Genomic DNA, 21,441 nt, shown 5'->3' on the forward strand with positions numbered 1-21,441 from the left:
TCCAGTTTAACACTGACTCATTGTAGAGAGATAAAATGCTCGCTGGAATGTGCACCTTCTCTGTGTATTCAGCTTTAATGAGCCGGCCTTAAAGGATCGCTCGGGACATTAATAATAGATTAGCCCTGTCTGGGGTCTTGATAGCTGCTACATAGCTTCTGTACATGATGGGATGACATATTCCTGAATCAATAAAGAACACTGTGCACTCCAGCCTCTGGCATGTACAGTTGGGAATGTTACAGAATTGATTTTCCTGCATCTTATTGTTTTCACTATATATTAAACTTTCTCTGTGCAAATGCACATGATATTATATTCCACACTGATCAATGATGTACACAGAGATATTGACAATGATGCTTTATGTTTTCACTTCTCACAGTGTGTAGCAGACTGTTTACACCCCTCAATCACGCTCCAAGGTTGAACCCTCTGTGCTTATAAAACACTTTTTATCTTCTAATTCTGACAATAATAATAAATGACACCACCACATTTTATTCATTGATGTCTTCACCAACATAAGCAAACAGTCAGCAGCAATCTTAGATTCCTGAATTCTGATTGGTCCACAAAACTATGCAAGCCTTTTTGAATTGAGCCCCGCCCCCTTCAGCTTATAGTGAGAGCAGTCAGACACATTTGTCCTATGAATTGACTGAATATAATCCCAAAACATGCAGCACTCATTTCAAGACTGTAATTAGATTCCAAATCCCATACTTATGATTGTGATTTGTGACATCACCCGTTTCAGACAAATGATGTGCTCATCACTGATTAAGATGAGTTGATTTGCAGGCTGTATTCTAATGTAACATCTGCACATAATTTATATATATGTATATATATATATATATATATATATATATATGTACATTTCAAATTCTCAGTCAGTATGGATTTTAAAACGACAGTTTGTTTAAGGTATGTATTTCCTGCCATCCGTGACATTGTTATGTAATGGCACATTTGCATATCAAGGCAAATAGCTGACATTTTTTAGCAGGGAGTGAAGCCAACAAAGTCAAATCCATCTCTCGGACGAAGGCTGGGGTTGAGGTTAGGGGTTAAGATGAGTGTGTGTGTGGTGGAGGTGGTGGGGCAGGGGCTGTCAAACAATGCCAACTTAAAATAGATATACAGAATGGTTGTATTTTATCCTGATACTTGACCTTATTGATTAAACACGTGAAAATGCTGCTGTCACATGGGATCATGGGCGAAATCGTCACAATCCAGTGGAGCATTCTCTCATCATCACCATCACTCTGTAACTTAGTTACTGTTGGATAAGATAACCATCCTTAGTTACGCAGCCCTACACTCCCTCGTCCCACCCACCTCAACCAACCATGACCCCCCCATGGGGGTCATACAATGACTGTCATGCATATCATTATTGGTGGGGGCCCTCCTTCCCCTCTGGGGGTCCGCTCATTGACCTCCTGACAAAGGATGAAAGTGTCCCGTCCGGGGGAGGGGGCTGGCCTGGGCTGAGGTTGGGGTGAAGAGCCCTGCGTCCTCGTCCGGGTCGGGATAAGACCCAGCAGGGCTTTCTTCACGCTAATAGGCACGACCCCTGAACCCCACACAAAGAGCATCACTTCAGGAGCCATGGGCACTCAGTGTGGGAGAGCAAGGAGGAACCAGGCAGGCTGGGGGCACTAGGTGCCTTTGAGAGAGTCGCACCACTGACTTTACAGAGGAAAGAAACAAGAGAGCAGGAGGGGAGAAAAAAAGACCAAGAGAGAGAGAAAGGAGATAAGGGGAAAATGTCGTGTTTTTGTTTAGAGGAATGAGCTTGTTGCAGAGGTTCAAAGGGCTTCACTTTAAGTGCAAAGGTCTCCTTTCCCTGCTTTTCTTCTTCCATTCTTTCTGCCTGTTAATGGGTAAAGGGAGGGATTATTGTGCCTCTCAGATGCCTGTGTAATTACTCATTGCCAGTGTGCATTGTAAGTGTCCATTGTGGAGTTACTACAGTATCTCTCGATTGAATCCTTATGTGTGTATATATGCAGTGTTTCCAGTGTGACATAAAGCAAAAATAATTTTTAAAGCCACCTGTTTTACTGTAGTATGCTGAAAAACAATGACAGGCACCAATATAAGTCTACAAAATATTTGTAGGGTACAAACACGCTTTAAGTTTAAGATGGTTTCTGACCAGCAGCTCAAATTTTCAAATATGAAATTTACAGAAGAAAAAAAAATTATCATTATATACAACATGTGAACGTGTTATGTTAGATAACAGGTTGGGGTACAGTAGAGGTCTACTTGGGGTTGTGTGAGAAAAGAACAGCTACAGTGGGTTCTGATGTGGGAACCAGAGGCCCCTCCTGGCCTCCTTGTTTCAGCTTCATTGATCAGAAAGGAGGAGAGGGGGGTGTGGGTACTGTACCTGCAGGGAGCTGCTGTGTGTGTGTGTGTGTGTGTGTGTGTGTGTGTGCAAGAAAGAGGTCCACTTTTTGGTTCTGGTATAATCCATCTACAATGCCTCTGCCTGTCTTCTCTGCCTATCTTCTTTTTGCTAGATCTAAAAAATAGTTAAACCACTTTTTACCTGCCGCAGACTCGTATTTATACTTCCCAAGCTGGTTCAGTCCCTGGTGGGCTATCACCTGTGGAGATAATCTTTATCATTCTTGTAATTAATGAGGTCTTAATGAAGGCTCTGAAAGTCTGCCTTACGTCATTAGCTGCAGGCAGAGATGCTGCTTCTGCTAAGTGCTGCTCTGCTCTCTGCTACCTTTTCTCATGGCTTTGAATTTCAAAGACAAGCTGTAAATGAGAGCAGCAAGACAATAAGAGGTCATTTCCAAGACACTGTAAGTTGATTTGTACCCATTATAAGTAATTGTCATGTAATCCCAGCTGAAAACATCCAAGAAAAGTTTCTGATGCGCCAAGTCAAACAAATGTTTACCTAAGTTTAAAGCAAAATGAATGGCTACAAACTTTGTAAATAACAAACTGCATGATGACATCCGACTCCGTCTCTGTCTTCAACCACATCAATTTATACAGTATATCCTCTAGGCTGCAATCCTATTTTGTTCATTCATTAATTTGCACATGTCGACGTCAGTTGTGTAACTACTCTCTCAGCCAGAAATAGGAAAAAAAAAAGTTCTGCACTGTATCTTTTTTTTTTACACTTGTAATATTTTATGAATCTTTGATAAGAAGCTGAAATTGGATCCTAATGCATATAGTGTCCAGGTGGTGTGGGTCATTCTAACAAAATATTGCTATTATTTTTTTTTAGTTGCTAAACATCTTCCTAAAAAGCCAATCAAATCTGAAGCAAGAATATAAAATTCAACATATCACATGCCTTGAGATACTGGACACCACACACACACACTTTCTGTCTCACACACACCAACATGGCCTGGAAGAGTGTTATGTCAAGTACCTCCCATCATGCTTTGTTCCTGTGTAGTGAAGTGAGTGAAGCGAATGGCAATTCTTCATTCTCACCCTACCCTCCCACCACAACTTTCATCCTCTCCTGCCTCCCTTTCCTTCTCACCCCAACCTCCCTCTACTCTCCCCACTGTGGAGCTGCACTAATCCGTATTGAGGAAGCCCCCCACCGCCACCACCCCAAAAGTTTCCTCCCCCATTTCTTCCTCTCCACCTTAACAATCTCCCTGCATCTTTTTTTCCCCTTAACTTTCCACTTATGTCCACTCCCACCATTCAAATCCTTTGCACCTTATTTTCTCCATATTCCAAAAATTCAGACTGCAGAGGTGTGATCCCCTTCTCTCAGTGCATGAGAATCAGGGAGCGACTCGGGGCTTAGGGTTGACATCCGCCCTCCCTCTCACTCTTTCCCTCCTTCCCTTCATCACTATCCACTGTACCGATCAATCAATCTCCATTTCTTGCATTCCATCTCTCCTCTCCAGCATCCTATCGTGGACCAGAAACAAAGCAGGCTCCCATTATCCTCCTCTCCAACCCACCCACCCACCTACCCTTCAGCTTCCGACCGGGCCTGGCCGGTTAATCTTCCCGAGGCGTTCAGTGTCTAACCGACCCCCCTGATGCCAGCAGACAAAGAGAGGGCTCCCTAATTCTCCCTTTCTCTCCTTTACTCTCACCCCTTCACCACACCCCCCACCTACATTCTCCATCCACAGGGCCCCAGAACCAGCGGAAAGGCTTTGAAGAGGGGGAACACCCCCGCCCAGTTTCTGCCTTCCATCCCTGTACCCCCACACCCCTTAAAAAAAAACTGCACCGCCAAGGCTGTCAGGGTGGCCTTTCCTTCTCTGCGCCTTTGTGGGGTCCTGTGTACCCCGCTTTACATATCCCAGAACCTTAGTCCCACACCCCCTCCGCATCCAGCTCATGAAAGACCGACCTGCTCAAGAATGTTGTTTTTAGTTCCTTCCTTTTCTCATTGAGTGGGTGATTGGTGATGTGCCCGGTTTTGTTGCCCGTATCAATGGTGCCACTTGATGACAATTTGGCGGGCGAGACAGCCATTTTTAATCGGACGTTAATTTATTGCGCTGCACCCTTGCTGGCGTGACTTTGGTTAAAGGAGTGAGTAGGGTGTTGTGTAGCTTTTTGTTCCTTGTTTTGTTGGGGAGTGTGGCTAACATTAATAGCGTGTAGCTTTAGTTCCTCTTTACAGAGGCCTCCAGTTGCACCAAGCCTTGCCTGAAGGAAAAGTCCCTGCATTTTGTAAAAGACCTAAACAGACAAAATGACAAGCAGCATCCGAATCACAAAAGTAAGCATTCAGCACAACTTCATATCACAGTTTTCATACATTGAAATGCCTTTGCTGCACCCAACAAATATGTACGCCTCAGCCCATACAAAGAGGAGACAGATATATCCTGGAGTGGATGTCAAGATGCCTGTCAGCCGGTCATACAGAGTCTGAAACCTCCTTACTCCAAGCCTTTCTAGATCAGAGCATTTCTTCATCCGTCTGAAACATGCTGTCCAAGAAGTACGCCCACTTACCACAGCGATCGATAAGGTGTGCAGCTGTGAGAAAGTAAGCTGAGTTCTGCTCTCTCAGTCTGCCTCTTGTCTGTACAATGAGTGTATGCTATAGTTAGAGCCATGGTTACATGATCATTCTATCCTGTTCCTTTCCATAAAGGCCATTGGGAGGTTTATTATACAATATTTAAATGCACAAGCTACACTTGAACAGTATGTCCAGCAGATTATTATATTATATTTCTGCTTCTCAGTTTGTCCACAGTGTTGTGGGAAGGGTGGGAGCGATTGTCCATGATTGTCAGGAGTTTAGCCAGCATTCTGTCACTCGCCACCTCCTCCAGGTGGGCAAGTTTAAAACCAACATCAGACTTCACCTTTTTGGTGAGGTTGTCCAGTCTGTTAATGTTCTTTGCTTTAATGCCTGCTTCCCAGCACATTACAGCAAAGAAGATGGTGGTCACTATGACATACTGGTAAATGTGGAACACCTCCTGCAAACGCTGAAGGGCCTGAGTCTCCTCAAGAGGTAAAGTCTACTGATGCCCATCTTGTAGACAGCCTCTGTGTTGGTAGACCACTCCAGCTTATTATCCAGTTGGACAACCAGGAACTTGTAAGATGTGTTTCCTTTACATTGCCTTTTTGCCTTTTTTCCTTGATCAAGGATCTGTATGACAGCTCTGCTCCAATTGCCATTTGTCTGTGTGTAAATGGGTGCATGAAAAGCACTGTAAATGGCTTTAGAATGGCAAAGCTTAGTGAGCACTATAGAAAAAGCAGTTTTAAAAGCCAAATGCACCAATCAGAGAAAGTGTAATCCTCTGTCCTGTTTGTCATCTCTCGCACTCATCACCACTTATACTGCCTTTTATTACTGCTTCGCCCACAGTTATTATAGACAGTTGACAGTTGGTTATTAAATGTTCCCTTAATGGAAAGCTGCACTGGTGGCTTTATGGTAAATGGATGCTCAAAAAGTGTTGTTTGAGGGTACAGATGTTTAAATTGAAATGTCTATTCTCTTTAATGTTAGAGGATTTGGAAAACTTGCTGTGACCTTTAGTGCAGATGCAAAGCACAGAAATATATGTTGACTAAGTGCGGATGTTGGCTGCCATGACCCCAGATCACCACGTTCATGGAAGCTTAACAGGTTGGAATACTTGGCTGATCTGCCAAAGGTATATTCTGCACATGGAGCCTGGCCCAATTCACCACAGTGGATTTGTAGAAAACCAGCAACTAGAAACCTGAGCTTGAACCATGACCAAGCAATCACTGCTGGTTCTTTCTGTCTGTCTCTTTATTCATGCTGCCTAAGATGTACAGTATGGTAGTCTATCCTAACATCTGCCTCTTAGCCTGTAGCTCTTTATCTGTTGTACACCACATTTATTTGATGCTAGTGGCAAGCTTTTCAAGTCCAGTCTTCTACCACATTCCAAAACCCATTACCAGTCAAAGTGAAAGGTGTGGAGGGGGGCAGCATTACTCTGTCTGTGGGTGGATACCTGGGTGAATGGCATGTGCACAGCTGGAAAAATGATCCTACTTCAAACACAAGTATGAATCAGAGAGGTATCACTAACACCACCCACTCAAAAGCAATAAAACAAGTGCAAGGAGGGGTTCTGTGTGTGTGTGTATTACAAGAAGTGAAAGGAAAGTTGTAAGGAAGACATTAACCATTAACAGAGCACATCACAACCATCTTGTTTTCCTGGTTTTGTGAATGAATGTGGGCTTTGTCTTGAATTAAAAATTAAACAGAGCTTGCTTACTTTGCTGTTTCTTGGCATGTCTGATTACACCGCTCAGCCCTGCAGCAAGTGTGCCACTTATGTAATCAATGTGCTTCTAAGTGCAGCAGAGGTATGTATAGGGGATTTACATAGATTGGAGTGCATGCTCCGAAAAGGGATGGGGCCCCCAGTCAAATAAGACAAAAAAAACGAGGGCAGGATATGAAGTCAGTACTTGAACTATAGCACCATTGTGAGTAACACGGGCTTCAGGCTTTCACTGGATACACAGAGGAGGTGTGTGAACCGTTCTGTCTAAAACATGCAATCAGACATAAGATCAATTCAAACTCCTGATCTAAATCTCCTGCTTCTGTGTTTCACTTACTTTAAACTCCTGCCGCTTACAACAAGCAGTAAAACTTCAAGGTGTTGTGAAACATCTGCTTTGTGACAGCTCTCTTTTGTCCTTGTTGTATCTTATCGCAACAATCTCATCCTGTAATGTAACTTTTATAGCTGGTCATTCAGACAGTATAAAGAAAGCGAAAGGGAAAGTTATATTGTTTGTAGTGGGTGAAATAAAATGAGAAAATTTGAGAACACTTGTGTTTGTGGATGTGGGTTGTACTGGGCCAGTAGGAAGATTTTTAGTGAAGCTGCCACTTCTTCTTCACTTGACACAGAAACAACCTCTAACATCTGGCTTGAGTAGGAAAGAGTCTAGCATGTATTCCTGGGTTGAAGTAGTCACATGTATTAAATAGTGATCAGCTATCATCTGTAAACATCACTCCATAATCTGGAGAATAAAGGCTAATAAATAAATGCATATCTTGAGAAAAGTGGACACAACATGAAACCCTCTCAGTCACAGAAAGTGGATTTGTCTATGTATGAAACTGCACTACACATTTCAGACCCTTGTATCTTTTTATTACTCTTAGTTTCCCATCTAACGGAGACCTTCAGTAGTCAAATGGCTGTGTGTTGTAGAGGCTGATCTTCAGCATGTTGTGCGACTTGGTGAACATGTTCCTGAAAACCAGTCATGCTTCTTGCAGGTTGTTTTGAGTAACAAAGGGATGGAGGAAATTGGCTGCCAATATGCCTCCTGAAGAACAGCTACACTCTGCAGCTGCATCCTGGATATGGATTACATAATCTGACCGTTCACATATTGTTGTGCTTTCAGATGGAGCAGCAGATGGACAGATTTAGATGGGTTTGTTGCTTCTGTGTGATTTCTCGAGGTGCTGTGTTTTTCTGCCACAGTTCAAAAACAGGAAGACCAGGTGAACTAAAACCTCCAACCGCAGGATGTTTCTGAGCCTTTGTTCCAAATGCATGCTGGGAACCTGCTTTCAGTTTGCTCGCTTTACAACCCACTTACTTGCACTATAGCTTTAATTTGGGTTGTCAGAGCACATTTTCCATATCCTTGAACCATGCAAATTAACTTCTTTCTTCATACAACCAGCCTTGAGGGGAGCAATCCCCATTAATAAAACACTTATTATAATTTCTCCATACCTCAGTTTTCTGATTTCACCATCACTCTTTCATATTTCTCTGCCATTCGTTACAGCCTGCGTCCCTGTGAGGCATATTGGACCCTCATAAAACATGATTTTGGGGCTAATATAAACCTGTTATGTACATAAAATCAGCATTTAATGGCTGCCCACTTCTAATCTGTAGTGTTGGCTTTGAAAGGGGGGTATAATTTCAGGCTTTGAGGATGATAAAGGGTGATGGAGGGAGCTGTATGGAGAAGCGAGCATGCGTTTCCCATATCAATCAAGGCCTATGTATGGCGAGGCTAGTTAGCAGGTCGTGATTGTTTTGAGGCCCTTGGCTGGGGTTCCAGTGTATCCCTGAGGCCTGTCCCTTTTGCTTGGCCCAGTGGGGGGCGAGGTGGCGCCTCCACAGCCTCAAATCCAGCCCACGTTCATGCGTCCGTTCGGATCCATCACTGCAGGGCGGAGTGGTGGGGCAAGGGCCGGCCTTTGTCCAGCTCTGCATTCTTTGGCCCATTGTGCGCAGACCACAACCATTTAGGGATTTTAAAGGCTCGTTTGCACAATTCCTTTTGTCAGCGACCCTCAGCACAGAAAAGCAGGGAAGCTGTGGAGGGGGGAGAGGCCAATGGTTTTTCAATGTAAAAAGGGAAAAAAGATGGAAAATGCAATGAGAAAAAGGGAAAAGGTACAAGAGAGGGGGTTAAAAATGGGGTTCGTTGTTGATGTTCTTTTTTAATTACATGGTGTGGCAGTATAGTAAATCAGGGCCCTTGGCACAATGCATATGCCCCTTCATTTACAACACTGTGTCCCACCACGTCCTCATGAAAGCCTTGGATTTTTTCCATCAGCAACAGGCAGGCATACTTTTCTCATGGCACCAAGGCACATGTCGTAATGGGAATACAGATACCAGCTCAGACACCTCGCATGTTCTCATCGAGTAAAACAAATGCTAAGCATAACAAGATATCACAGACCCCTCCCAGCCACCCATAAGAAAACAGCTTCTTATCAAAGAAGAATATTTTCCCTTTTCTCTACATTCCTGTGAGCGGAGGAAAGAGCCGTGAGGGTCCTTGGCTGGTTTGTTTTGACTATGATAAATACAATGTGTACATGTATGCACTCTGTTACATAACACACATCGAGCTGCATCACTTATGACTTCACAGTGTCTGATTTGAACCATAACATTTAATATGGAGGAAGCTTTTCACACTTGTTTCTGTAATGTCTACTGTCAGTATTTACAACAATTACATTAATACACTTTAATGCAACAAAATAATATTAAAAACGATTAATGATGATAACGATACATTAAAAAATTTGAAATTTGAAATTTCTTTGAAATGATGATGAATTGATTTATTTGTTACTTCCCCTTAACATTAATTTAAATCACATTTCATAAATTAACTTAGATCTGTTTCATATTTTCAATACACTTAATGACATATTGTATTATAAGACATTACTTAATATGGATTTTGGCAGTTTAGGTCTTCGATATGAGTATATTCATCTTACTGTAAGTTATGTTCTGGACACATTTACTGTATCTCTGCAGCCCTGATCACAGCTTTGATAGACAAAGTGTTTGTGGCAAATATATGTATTCACTAATAATAGCATTTTTGTGTAACACATATGTAATGATAACATCTGGCAGGTCAATCAAAGGATAAAAACTTTTGAACCTGAGCACAAATTTGCAGTAATTTAATGCCCAACCCTAAAATGAGACTTTTATAGTTACAATAAATGTCCAATATTAAGATTGAGATTAACTTTGAGATTTACTTTATTAATCCCCATAGGGAAATAAGGTATGTTAACCATTAAGTTAACAGAGCAATCCTTAGTCTGATTTATTCATTAATTTGTACTCAGGGTGCTGATTAACCAGATAGATGAATGTATGAGCATGCAGCACATTCTCAGAAGGTTTTGTGTTTGTGTGTGTGCTGTTGTTGTTTAGAGTTAGTCTGATGTCGCACATGAATAGGTTCACAGGGGAGAGGGGGCTAATCTGATGCTATGGAGTATACTTAAAGACTCTCTTAGTCCTCTAAAGCACATTATTATCATCCTGATTGGGTTTACCACTCGACCAGAAACCAATGCATTCCTTCCCATTGTGTTTCATTCACAAGAAAAGCTGGAGAGAAACAAAAGGCTTCCAGCATCACAATCTGGTCCCATTGTTGCTCATACAGTGACCAGCAGAGTCTGTTAGAAAGTTTTATTGACTGACTTAACACTTGACTGTGAGGAATTTCAAGAATCAATTGCTGTTTATTTTTATTCAAGAGGCTTTTTTTTCAGCATGGATTTCTGGATTCTGATCCTCTTCAGGAAATTTGGGAGGACAATCAGCATGGGTCATGACTTCTGGCTGAAGAGGTCAAAGTTGAAATGACATGCAAGTCGGTGATGAAGCAAGTGTAAAAACAAAGGGTTGCTATGGAACAAGCTAGTGGTATTTAAGTTAAGACACAGCTTTTGAGATGAGTTTCAGCAGAAAAGTCTACAAATCTGACAGATTACTCAACATGTTTGAGCTTACAAGTCTAGACAGATGTGAGTGGATTTTTTCTTAATCTATAGGGACATGTGTTGGCTTCTTTGATCTATTCTGTTTCTGGGCTGTTAGCTCATCTTGCCAAGTTTATAAATATGTTCTGAGCCCTTACTTGCACAGACGTGTTCCTCCTGGATTGTATGTTAAGAAGCGAAAGACTGAAAAAGCAAAGAGAGAGACTACACACACACACACAAAACTAGGGGTCAAGTGTGTCAACATGCAAAGGCATGTGTCTGGAGGTGCTCCCCTGAAGGGGTGTACGGTGGCACCACCTTTCAAAGAGCCGAACACCTCCAGCTTCTGTTGGCACACCACCTGACCCTGCTACCACATATGCATCCTTCTCCTCAGCTGTTCCTCCCCTTGTTCTCCCTTTCTCTCTGTTTTATATTATTGTATGGTGCTGCCCCTTCCAGCAGCAACCCACAGGAAGTCATTCACTTCCTAATTATCTACACATCAAACAGGGGTCGCCACGGAGACACAGACCATAAATTCAGCCCCCCTCCCTCTCCGATGTGGTGCGATAGTGCAGCAACAGCTGCCTCTAATTGGGGCTGTAGGTTCAAACTGCTAACATATGACTTCCCTTCCATTCAGTAACACACACTGTCTGCCACTGCCAAGGCCGCAACACACACAGGCCAGGTCACCAGTACAGTGAGAGAAGGATGAGGTTTCAGATAAGGAGAGACAGAGAGAGTACAGAGAGAGAAGTGCACCCCTTGATGCCACGGGGAAGCTTGGTGTGGTTTTGGGTTGGGCTCTAAAGTGGTCCAGCATTGCCCACTCCCACCGCAGAGGCCCTCGGGTCAACAGGAGCTCAGAGAGATTGACAAAGAGAAAGAGAGGGATGAAGAGAGAAAGAGTGACAGGCTGTGATAACAAAGGCGACCACGGTGTGGTTTCATGTTGGCTCCCTGGGTGAAAACCGATGAGTTGTCAGATCCGGCTGCGCCACATGTTTCATTACTACAATAATAAAAAAAACCTCCTCCTTCTCCGTAACATTTTCCAGACTATGCTTGCCTTCTTCTAATGGCAGATCTGAAATCAGTGTCAGTTACTGGACAGAATTCAATTCATAGACAAATTGATTTTTACATGTTAAACCATAAATGAGCTATTTCTAGCATGGAGAGGTGTCAGAAGAGGAGTCTATACACCAGAGGGCTCAAGAGGCTTTAGTACCTGCCACTGCCTTGTAAATTGGACCCTCAGAAAGTGAACGAGCCTTCCTATTGTCTCTAATGGCCTCTTGTTAGAAAAGCTGCCTACAGTGTGAATTTGAGTTTGTATGCTTGCTCCGGGCTACGTGCATATCTACTTCCTAGCTTCCCTTAAGTTTACTGCATTCAGCAGGAAACACAATTAGACCAATCAAAGTGAAAGGAGGGGGCTTGCAGAGGGAGGAGAAGACTATGTTTTATGAACATGGGTGGTGAAATAGCAGCATTGTGACATGGATATTAGGTGCTGGGCGGCAGCTTTTTGATGTAGAGGAGTCTTTTGCAGGCGTCTGACTCTTGTTAAAGTGGCCCAACGTACAATTAAAGATATATGGCCCAGGACAGCCGTGTGATTTGGATACATTAGCGGATTAGATTTTAAAGGGACTTGTTTAAAGGATGGCCAGTAAATACTATTCAGCACTAATGTGTGCTCTCATGTATGCAGGGAATTAGTTATTGTTTAAAAGCACCATTTTTAAAAGCATGTTAATGGAGGTCTATTAAAAAGGGATGTTAGGGGAATTAATTATTGGTCCACAAACTGCTGTGTGAGCACATAAAGTAATAACACAGATGCTACCAATCTCATTTATCTCTTTTCTGTCTTGTCTCTGTGGTTTTGCTTCCACTCTGCTCACCTTTCTGTACATACTCATATATGGAGGTATTTTTGTGTTATTCTTTAAGTGCATACTGGCATGGTCTATGAAAGTGTCTCCTCCTGATTTTTTTTTTAAGGTTTTGAACATTGGATCTTTTTCCACCATATTTAGTGGCTCCTTTCAGACTAAGCTAATATTTCCCACTTCTTAAATTGAGCATACTACCCTGACATGGCCGGATTAACCTCTTTAGAGGCCCTGGGGCAAAGAGTTTCCTAATGACCCGCACTACTGTAAGCAGCAGATTCATTTATTTCACAGATAGACAGAAACTGACAACAGCTAAAAAAACAGTTTATAATGAATACATAATTTGAAGGAGAGATACATGATTCATTGTTCAAAACATTTAAAAGCAAAATTTACTCAAGTTCTCTGTGACTAGCCTTAAATCTGAATATTCGCCAGCTGATCAAAAACCTGACTGAGTGGTATTGTTTGGTTCATTCATTCAGATCCATGTGTCACTCTCTAATTCTGTCCAGCTGTCGTTTCATGTGGCATGCCTGCAAGTGTTTTGCAGTAAAAGTTTTTTCTGCACTGAAACGCTAGAGGGCTTTTAATTGGACAGTGTTTTGAGGAAGTGTTGCTCTTACACTGCAAGTTGTTGATCAAAAGGAGGCTTCACGTGAACATGTGGCCCATTATGGGCCTGAGTTTGATAGGGTTTATGTGTGATAGGTTTAAAGGTGCTACCTGTCTGGGGCTGGATCTTTCGGACAACAGAATAAATATCCAAAAAGTAAAAAGGTGTTTTGGTATTTGAGTGTAAGTCGTTTGTATTCAGTTGGATCACTTGGGATCTTTGGCGGGTCTGTCTGCTGGACTAAAGGTGTGAGGAGGAGAGTGGCTGCTTTTGGAGGTAGATAAAAGCAGGCAGAGCAGCTATTTAAAAAGTTATTGAATCAGGAAATTCCTCAAACACTCTTGGGGGGATGGGGGGTGTCATTGCAAGGCTTAAGCTGACCCTGTGTTTCCACCCCTCTCTTACCCCTGTGTGGACTCAAAAGTGGGCTCACTGGATGTCCCTTAGTCAGCATATGCAGGGGGTGCAGACAAAAGGTCCATTCTGCCAACAAAAGGGGGCATTTAGACCGTCACATACATGGTGGCTCCAAGGGTGGGGATGTTGGGGGTGGTAGGGAAGCAGAGAGAGAGAGACAGAGAGAGAGAGAGGAGATAGGAGAGCTTGGGACTTCAATGGAAAAAAAAACGCTATCTATAGAAAAAGGGTCAGTGCTGTCCAAAAGCTAAGCTTACCTATGGGCCAGGTCAAAGGTCTGGGACTAGACACACAGAGGAATCCCTGTGGTAATGCTGAGAGAAGCAGAGGTAACTGGGGGTTGGGCTTAATGACTGAGAGACAGACAGTGTGTGTCCAAGATTGTGCTGCCTGCTCATTTGTCACAGCATTGCACTGGCACACTGGGGGCAAAAAAACGGCAGGGTCACTCGGCTCCTTTGGCAGCACATCGAAGCAGCCAATCAAATAAGCACTGTCCAGGTAGAGGGTTCTGTGCGGTGTAGCAATATGCCAATGTGACTGGCATCAAGACACTGACACTGCAGCTGTGAGTCTCCCAAAATAAGATAAATAGTTATTTGTAAACACCATATGGATGCAAGAAACCATCCATGCAGCCATGAGTCAACACTTAGCATTTAAGTGTCATTTTGTTACCTGCTTTTAATCTGGTTATGTTTGGGCAACAAAAGGTAAGGACCACAGTTTGGATCTCTTGTTACCATAGTAACGGGTCGCATCCCATCTACACTACCACAGAAACTCCTTCAGCTTTGAGTGTATCCACTGCTGTTTTTCTGTTGAGACGGGCTGTGAGCACCCGCAGGCCACACGTTTGATGAATTGCTTGCCTACCATGAGTTACCACATACCTCTATGCAAATTGTGTGGCTGTGTGTTAACCCGACTTCAAAGATCAACTACTTTCCACATTAAGCGCACAAAAGCTCGAGGGAAAAGTTAAAAAAAAAAAAGCACTTTCATCCACATCTAATAGAGGACATCCCCCCCCCCCCCACCATCCTTACATACAACTCCCAGGTGCCCTGTGTGCCCTCCCTTCCTTTTCTCTGGTCCAAATCAAAGGCTGATACTTTAAACGCGATGAATGACATTGATCTTAATCTGTGAGGAGTAAGGGTAATTTGGATGGGTGTGTGTATGTAAGTGGAACAGAGAGAAGGTCAGGGGGTCTGTGGAGAGGGGGAAGATGATCTCTGCACTGCAGCAGGGCACAAAGCGAGGGCGCGAGCTACAGGAGCGCCCTGCTTCACAATGCGCCCAGAGGATCGTTAAGTGATTGTGTTACAGAGAACAGGTGAACTGCGTCTCTCCGCCTCGTCTTTTATATTTTCCTCTCTATTATGATTTACAGGCCTATTCTTCTCTCCTGCCACCCCACCATAACTTGTGCTGTTCTTTTGAAGGCAGCCAGCTCGCTGCTATTGTACCTGGCCAGCTTTGAAGTGCCTAAGTCTTAAATGATGATGAGACAAGGAGAGTGCTTTTCTTTAACAGCCAGAGTAAAGGAGGCTCTTGTTTCTGACAGGTGTCTTTTATAGAAGGGAGTGTGCTGGACTGGTGTTTTGTTGGGGATCGTGTTCCACCCTTCCCTGTCACCTGCTAATTGAATAACATTAGCTTGCCATCTGTGGAGATTTACTGGAACTGACCTCAGTGTACTGTTTAGATTACAGATTAGTCAAGAATATGTGAAAATGAGTCATGTAAATAAAGCCTATTGTTGTATTCAGCAGGACAAAAACAGAGTCTTTTCCGGCTTGGTGATGATGCTGTTATTTTATTATCATCCAGTAGCAGAAGGTTCATAGAAAGAAGAGACATATGCTCTCTTAATGGTTCGTTTTAAAGGGCTGACTCGCCCAAAATACTGAAATAAACATACTGTCTTTTCATTAGTATTTAGACAGGCTTGGTTTTATTTTCCTGAAACGTTTCATCTCCTGTTTCATTGATAATTCCAACTAACCCTAACCCCAACCCTGAACTTAAAGGGACAGTTCCTGGCAAAATCAAATATTCAAAGCTGTTACACTGCAATGCTGTTTATCGATTATCTAAATTGTTTTGGTGTGAGTTGAGCTGTCCTTATAAAGCCTGCGTTCTATTTCGTTCGGTTTTTCTCACAGTGATGACTAATTACACTCATTTGTGCCATTACGTCATAATAACTTCCTCCCAAAATAAGTATAGTACCCCTGAGCAATGCCTTAGTTCCCAGTGTTTTAGGAGACAAACGGACATGATTCATCTCCTATACTTTGCCATATTTCATTTTACTAGTGAAATAATTCCGTTTAAGGGCAGTGTGTTAACGACCTCCATCCAGTTACTGAACGCAGTGTGTACAATTGGGAATATCAACAAGAATGAAGCCCTGACCCCAGACTCCATTCATGTGGAAACTAATCACATCAGCTGTTATCTCTTCATTAACTCCAGTCTAAACACTGCATCCTTGTTTGGTGTGTAAATTGAATGAAACTGAATAAATCAAAAGTGGGAGTATGCAGAGAAATGCATGCATTATGGTGCATCAATGCATGTGTGTGTGTGTGCTGTCTCACACAGCTTTGCATCACTGATTCCTACTCCAGCCACAGTGTAGATCTAGAGGCAGATAGCGGCAGCACGCGGGACACTGCGGGCCAAACGGCCATCTGGGCTTGGCCCCGGGCATGCAGCTATTCTCTAGTGTGGGGGTGTGTTGGGACTGTTTTTTCAGGACAGTATTACAGGATGGGTAGTGTGTGATTAGGAGACAGAGTAGAATAAATACACCCCTCCTCCTGGCCATCCTTCCGCCTCAAGCTTGTGGTATGATGGAGAGAGGGGGGACTGAACACACAGCTGTCCTCAGCCATTATCAGTGATGGATGAAGTCAGAGCAGAACATCAATGGCATGCCTGGCGCACACTCACTCCAATGTGTCAGTGTACTGCAGTGCGTGCGCAAGAGAGGTGTAGACAAAGCATAGGATGGAAGACCGGAAATATCCTGATGATGAAAATGAATCACTTAGTGCTTTAGTCAACAGAGGAGGAAATGTGTGTTCAGTGCATTTTCTGTTGTAAATCTCCTGTTGTCTGATGGGGTTTTGAGTGGGTGAGGTCTTATCAGTGCAGCTGTTCCAACTGCCACGCTGCTTTATCTTCCTCTGACAGCTCTACCTGTAACACGGTGTGACACTGCAGCATGTCTTCACCAGTGGAGGCTAGTTCTAGCAGGACCTCTGTAGCTCAACTGGAACTTATCTAGCTGTTTTGATTTTGCCAGCATTTTAGCGGACAGAGGACCAGGAGGTCAACAAAGGAGCCTACATAGCTTTTTAGATTTGTTGTATCCCATCAGCAAACTGCTTGCAGTAAAGCAAGAGTCATCTTTTAAAAGGTTTTTTCCCCAATGTGGCCAAACTAGCAAGTTTACTAGCTCTGACTTTAAATAAAATTATAAAATTGTATTCCACACAAATAACCCACTAAAACCTACTACGATCTGGAGTTGTCTTCTGTGGAAGAGTACAGTTGCCTCTCCCTTGTGGTCGGTGGTAATAATCAGGTCCAGCTCTGATAGAAACACTTGCAGGACGTACAAATTATTATGCCTAACTTCTTGCTATCTTATCCATAAAGTCACTTAAGCATCATTCAGTCAGCAAATTTGAAGAGAACTTGCAATTGGTGACAATCTCAGACAGACACTTTCCTGCCGTGAGTTCGGAGTTGCTTGTTTGTGCCAATAAACCATTGTTTCCCTGGCCAGGAGCTTGAAAAGTCCTGACTTAAGTCTTTTTTTTGTTCCGTTTCTGAATCAATGTCCCACAAGGACATATTGGAGGACACAGCAGAGTGCAGACAGGGTGTGGGAGGAGAAGGTGTAAAATAAGACATTTGTTTGATGTACAATCCCTGATGGATGTTGAACGCTCCAGATAGTGTAGACGCCTGACGATGACCAATGCACTGGTGGATTGTATCTGAAGTGTCTCTGTACGGAGGGGGTTTAAATCAAATCCAATAATGGTCTCCGCTCCCAGTCAACCAATTAAAGTAATCAATGCCATGCCTGAGTTACCACAGCATCACGGTCTTTGGGCTGCTCTTCAGGCCTTCATTCACATAAGCTTGTGAATACTATTACCTTACCCTTACAACAGCCGCCGTCCCTCCGAATCTAATTCTTCTATAATTAACCTTGTGTGTAATCCCGAGAGCTTGCTGACGGATGTCCAAAATGCTAACTCAATCCCCAGCCAAGGTTTTCCTGATTAGATTAGTGTGCACTGACTCATATTTGGACAATGCCATTGTCTGACTCAACAGCTGTCAAACACAAGAGATGGGCATAAGCCAATAATTAAGTATGCTAATATATTTCATCCTCTTAGATAGGCGAATTATGTGTGTGAAGAGGATGGATTGGGGATAATATGCCACATTTTCTTCACTAATAAAAAGCTTTAGTTCATCAGTGTTAGCTTGTCAGTCCACATTCACCTTTTAAAGAAGAGTAACCCCTGCAGTAAATAAGGTTGAATCTGGAGTTAACATGTTTTATTTAATCTAATAAGAAGCACTGATTTGCATCTGTGTTAAGTCTGAGTTTCAAAGCAGGCAGCTGTTATTAAAACTGAGGCTGGTGAAGCTCACTGTTACATCAGAGAGAAGTGTCAGCCGGGGCAGACAAGCCTGTAATAGACTGGTCATGGACCAAAGACACTGCAGATAATTCAAAAGGCACACACATAAAAAAAATGTAAAGGCTCATAAAAAATACTGCATACAAAGCAAAACAAACTCCAAATGGTTAGAACTAGCTTTTATTTCCATTAAAAATTAACCACTTCAGTAGCAGTTGCTTTGTTTTACACACATCTATGATCCATTGTGTAAAACCCTTTTCACAGGTCCAGATATGCCACCTTCTGACCTCCCCCGTCTCTCCCTCTCACCATGTTCTGCAGATGAGGGCTGTTCTAACTGATAATAAAGACAGTTTTGGTGGTGGCGGTGGTGGTAGTAGTGGGGTGGGGTGGGGGTGTTGTATTGAAAGACGAGTAACCCTGCCGTTTCCCTCTCTCTCTACGATTCATTAACCCGATTTCCACTCGGCTCTGTCCCACATGTGTCAGCGAGGCGCCTGCTGAGGATTCTGCCGCCCCGCCTGGCCCCGTCCTCTGCCCTGTCGCTCTCCAACTCACCATCAAACCGACAGATAACTGTTGCGGAGCAAAGTCGCCCCCGAAGTGTCGATAACCCTTCTGTGCATGCTGTCCACACCCTTTGCCCTTGAGACTGCCTGCTCCTAGAATGATCCTTTGCTCACTAAGCTTTAAGATTTTACATCAGCATGGCCATGCTTTAGTTTAGTTATTTTGAAATTAAATAAATAATAAAAGCCTTGAGGTTGTAAGACTCAGTTTTTATCTTCAGCTAAGATGTATAAAAAGCTAGAACATGAAGTGGAGTAAAACTGTTCTGATAGCATGAAAAGATAGCATTTAGACGTTCCCATTTATGTTATATCACTAAGTGCAATGCTTGTATTAATACATGTATTCAATAGGGCTGCTTTTGATAGTCTATTGATTAGTAAAACAATTAAACAACAAATCAGAAATGAGTTTGCACAGCAGCTCTTATTTAGCTTTTTAAGATGAGCTAAAGCTAAAGCAACAATAAAAATGATTACATCACTTTAAATGATGTCATCTATTCAACTCATATTCATATTTGCTGTGCAACTGTTAGATATAGTAAGGAAATGAGATGCTTTACACCTTGCACTCTCAGAATTCACAGAGCAATATAATGCTGCATTATAGTTATAAAGATCATCACCTGTGCTATTAGTACATCCTGCCTGAGCATTTTTCTTGACAGTTCATGACCTGCATGAAAAGCCTTTTACTATCATGTGTCCATATACTCTGGTGCTTTAGGTAGGCTATTGGAAACACTGATGTAGACCCCACCTTCACTTCCTGAAAACAACAGCCTTGAATGTCAGTGGGTAAGATGGGTTACAGATAGCAGGTGTTGCTTACCCTGTTCTGCATGTTGTTCTATGGATTTGCAACAATGTTTATGCATGGATGGATGTTTTCCTGTAATGTTGCTAAGAGTGTTTGTTAGGACAGAGATCATCTGTTTGTCTGAAACTTGACCAGCAGTACAACTCTTGTTGCAAACCTGCTGTATTTATTTCTTTTCGCATTAAAATCCACATAGTATATCAGTTGCCCAAGGGCGGCCAAAATTTTTGCTCTATTGATAGAGACCCTAATTTTGGAATTTAAAAAATAAATGCTGTTGCCAAACAGCGTGTTTGTCTATTCAGACACAAACTAATTGATTGGTAGCATAAGTCACTAGGGAGTCTGGAAGAACTGCTTAGGCCTTAGGTGACTCTGCTGTACTCTACAATTAGCCTTGGATCGATATGTCTCTCACTGCGTTTTACCTTCGGACTGGACACTTTCCCAGCCAGCACATCCATTCGGCCTTGTGCTGGTGCAGGCAGAGGATGGTTTAGTTTAGTCTAATTTAGTTTACAGGCAGGCCGTGTTTATTGGACCAGAAAACCATTTGTTATCTGTTTCCTCTGGAGGAACAGTCGTGAATCAATCTCACTACAAATGTACAAACACATAAGCGCCCCAGTGATTACACCAAATAAATACACACACAATGGGATAAGTGTACACACATAGGCACAGAAACATTCGGAGAAAGTGCACAAGAACACACACAAGTACCGGTACTCCTATGCAAAGACACACTTGCTTTTAAAGACTGAGCTTTTGTTTCTGCCTTATATATTTTACATTTTTTACAATTCACTTTGTTTATACTAACTGCAGCATACACTTCATCTTATGGCCCAACCATATGTGAAATGATTCTCTATAGGAATGATGTAATGCCTTTGGGAACACTATTGTAAATTGTGCAGTAGCTGTTGTGTTTATGAGTTTGAGTGAACTGGCCCTTTAAAATTCATGTTTCATTATTCAATAACTTATTTTGTGATTGATGTATTTTTCGAGCCCTTTGTAACTACTGTTTTGAAAACTGCTTTACTAATTACTCCCTGACAGCTACTTGTCTCCAGACTGAAGCTGTGAGAGGCTGTTGATATCCAAACACAATCCTTGAAATGAACAGCCTAATATATCTTTCTGCTTCCAGCGGTGCGGCAGCTGACTGCAGGTTGGGGCTGGTTTTGAACATGCTTGTGGCTTTTAACTGTTATACAGGGTGTTGTTTAGGAGCTCAGGCACTTTGGCATAGCAGGTTAACTGTCAGCGGCTTGCTTCAAATCATACACAAAAGGACAACACTGGCACTCCAAGGTTGAATGACGGAAATGATGAGTGGGTGGCAGCACAAATTAATGGATGTATGTGCATTTGATGACTGTTAGGTGATTTTCTTTCCATTCCTACATCTTAAATATTGTCTGTTCTTACTTTTTATCTGTCTTTTTTTCTGTTTTCTGCCTGCTCTCCCTCACTTTTGCTTTCTTTTTCTAGGTGCTCTGTTGTGCAGCCAAGGCCATTCCTTCCTCAGAACACGCTCTTGAAAGGCTATTCATGGATTCTTTAATGAAACCCTATTACATTTGTGTGTGTGAAAGAGAGAGACAGGGAAAGAGAGACGAAGAA

This window comes from Parambassis ranga, chromosome 24 (assembly GCF_900634625.1).
Source record: "Parambassis ranga chromosome 24, fParRan2.1, whole genome shotgun sequence".
NCBI lineage: Eukaryota > Metazoa > Chordata > Actinopteri > Ambassidae > Parambassis > Parambassis ranga.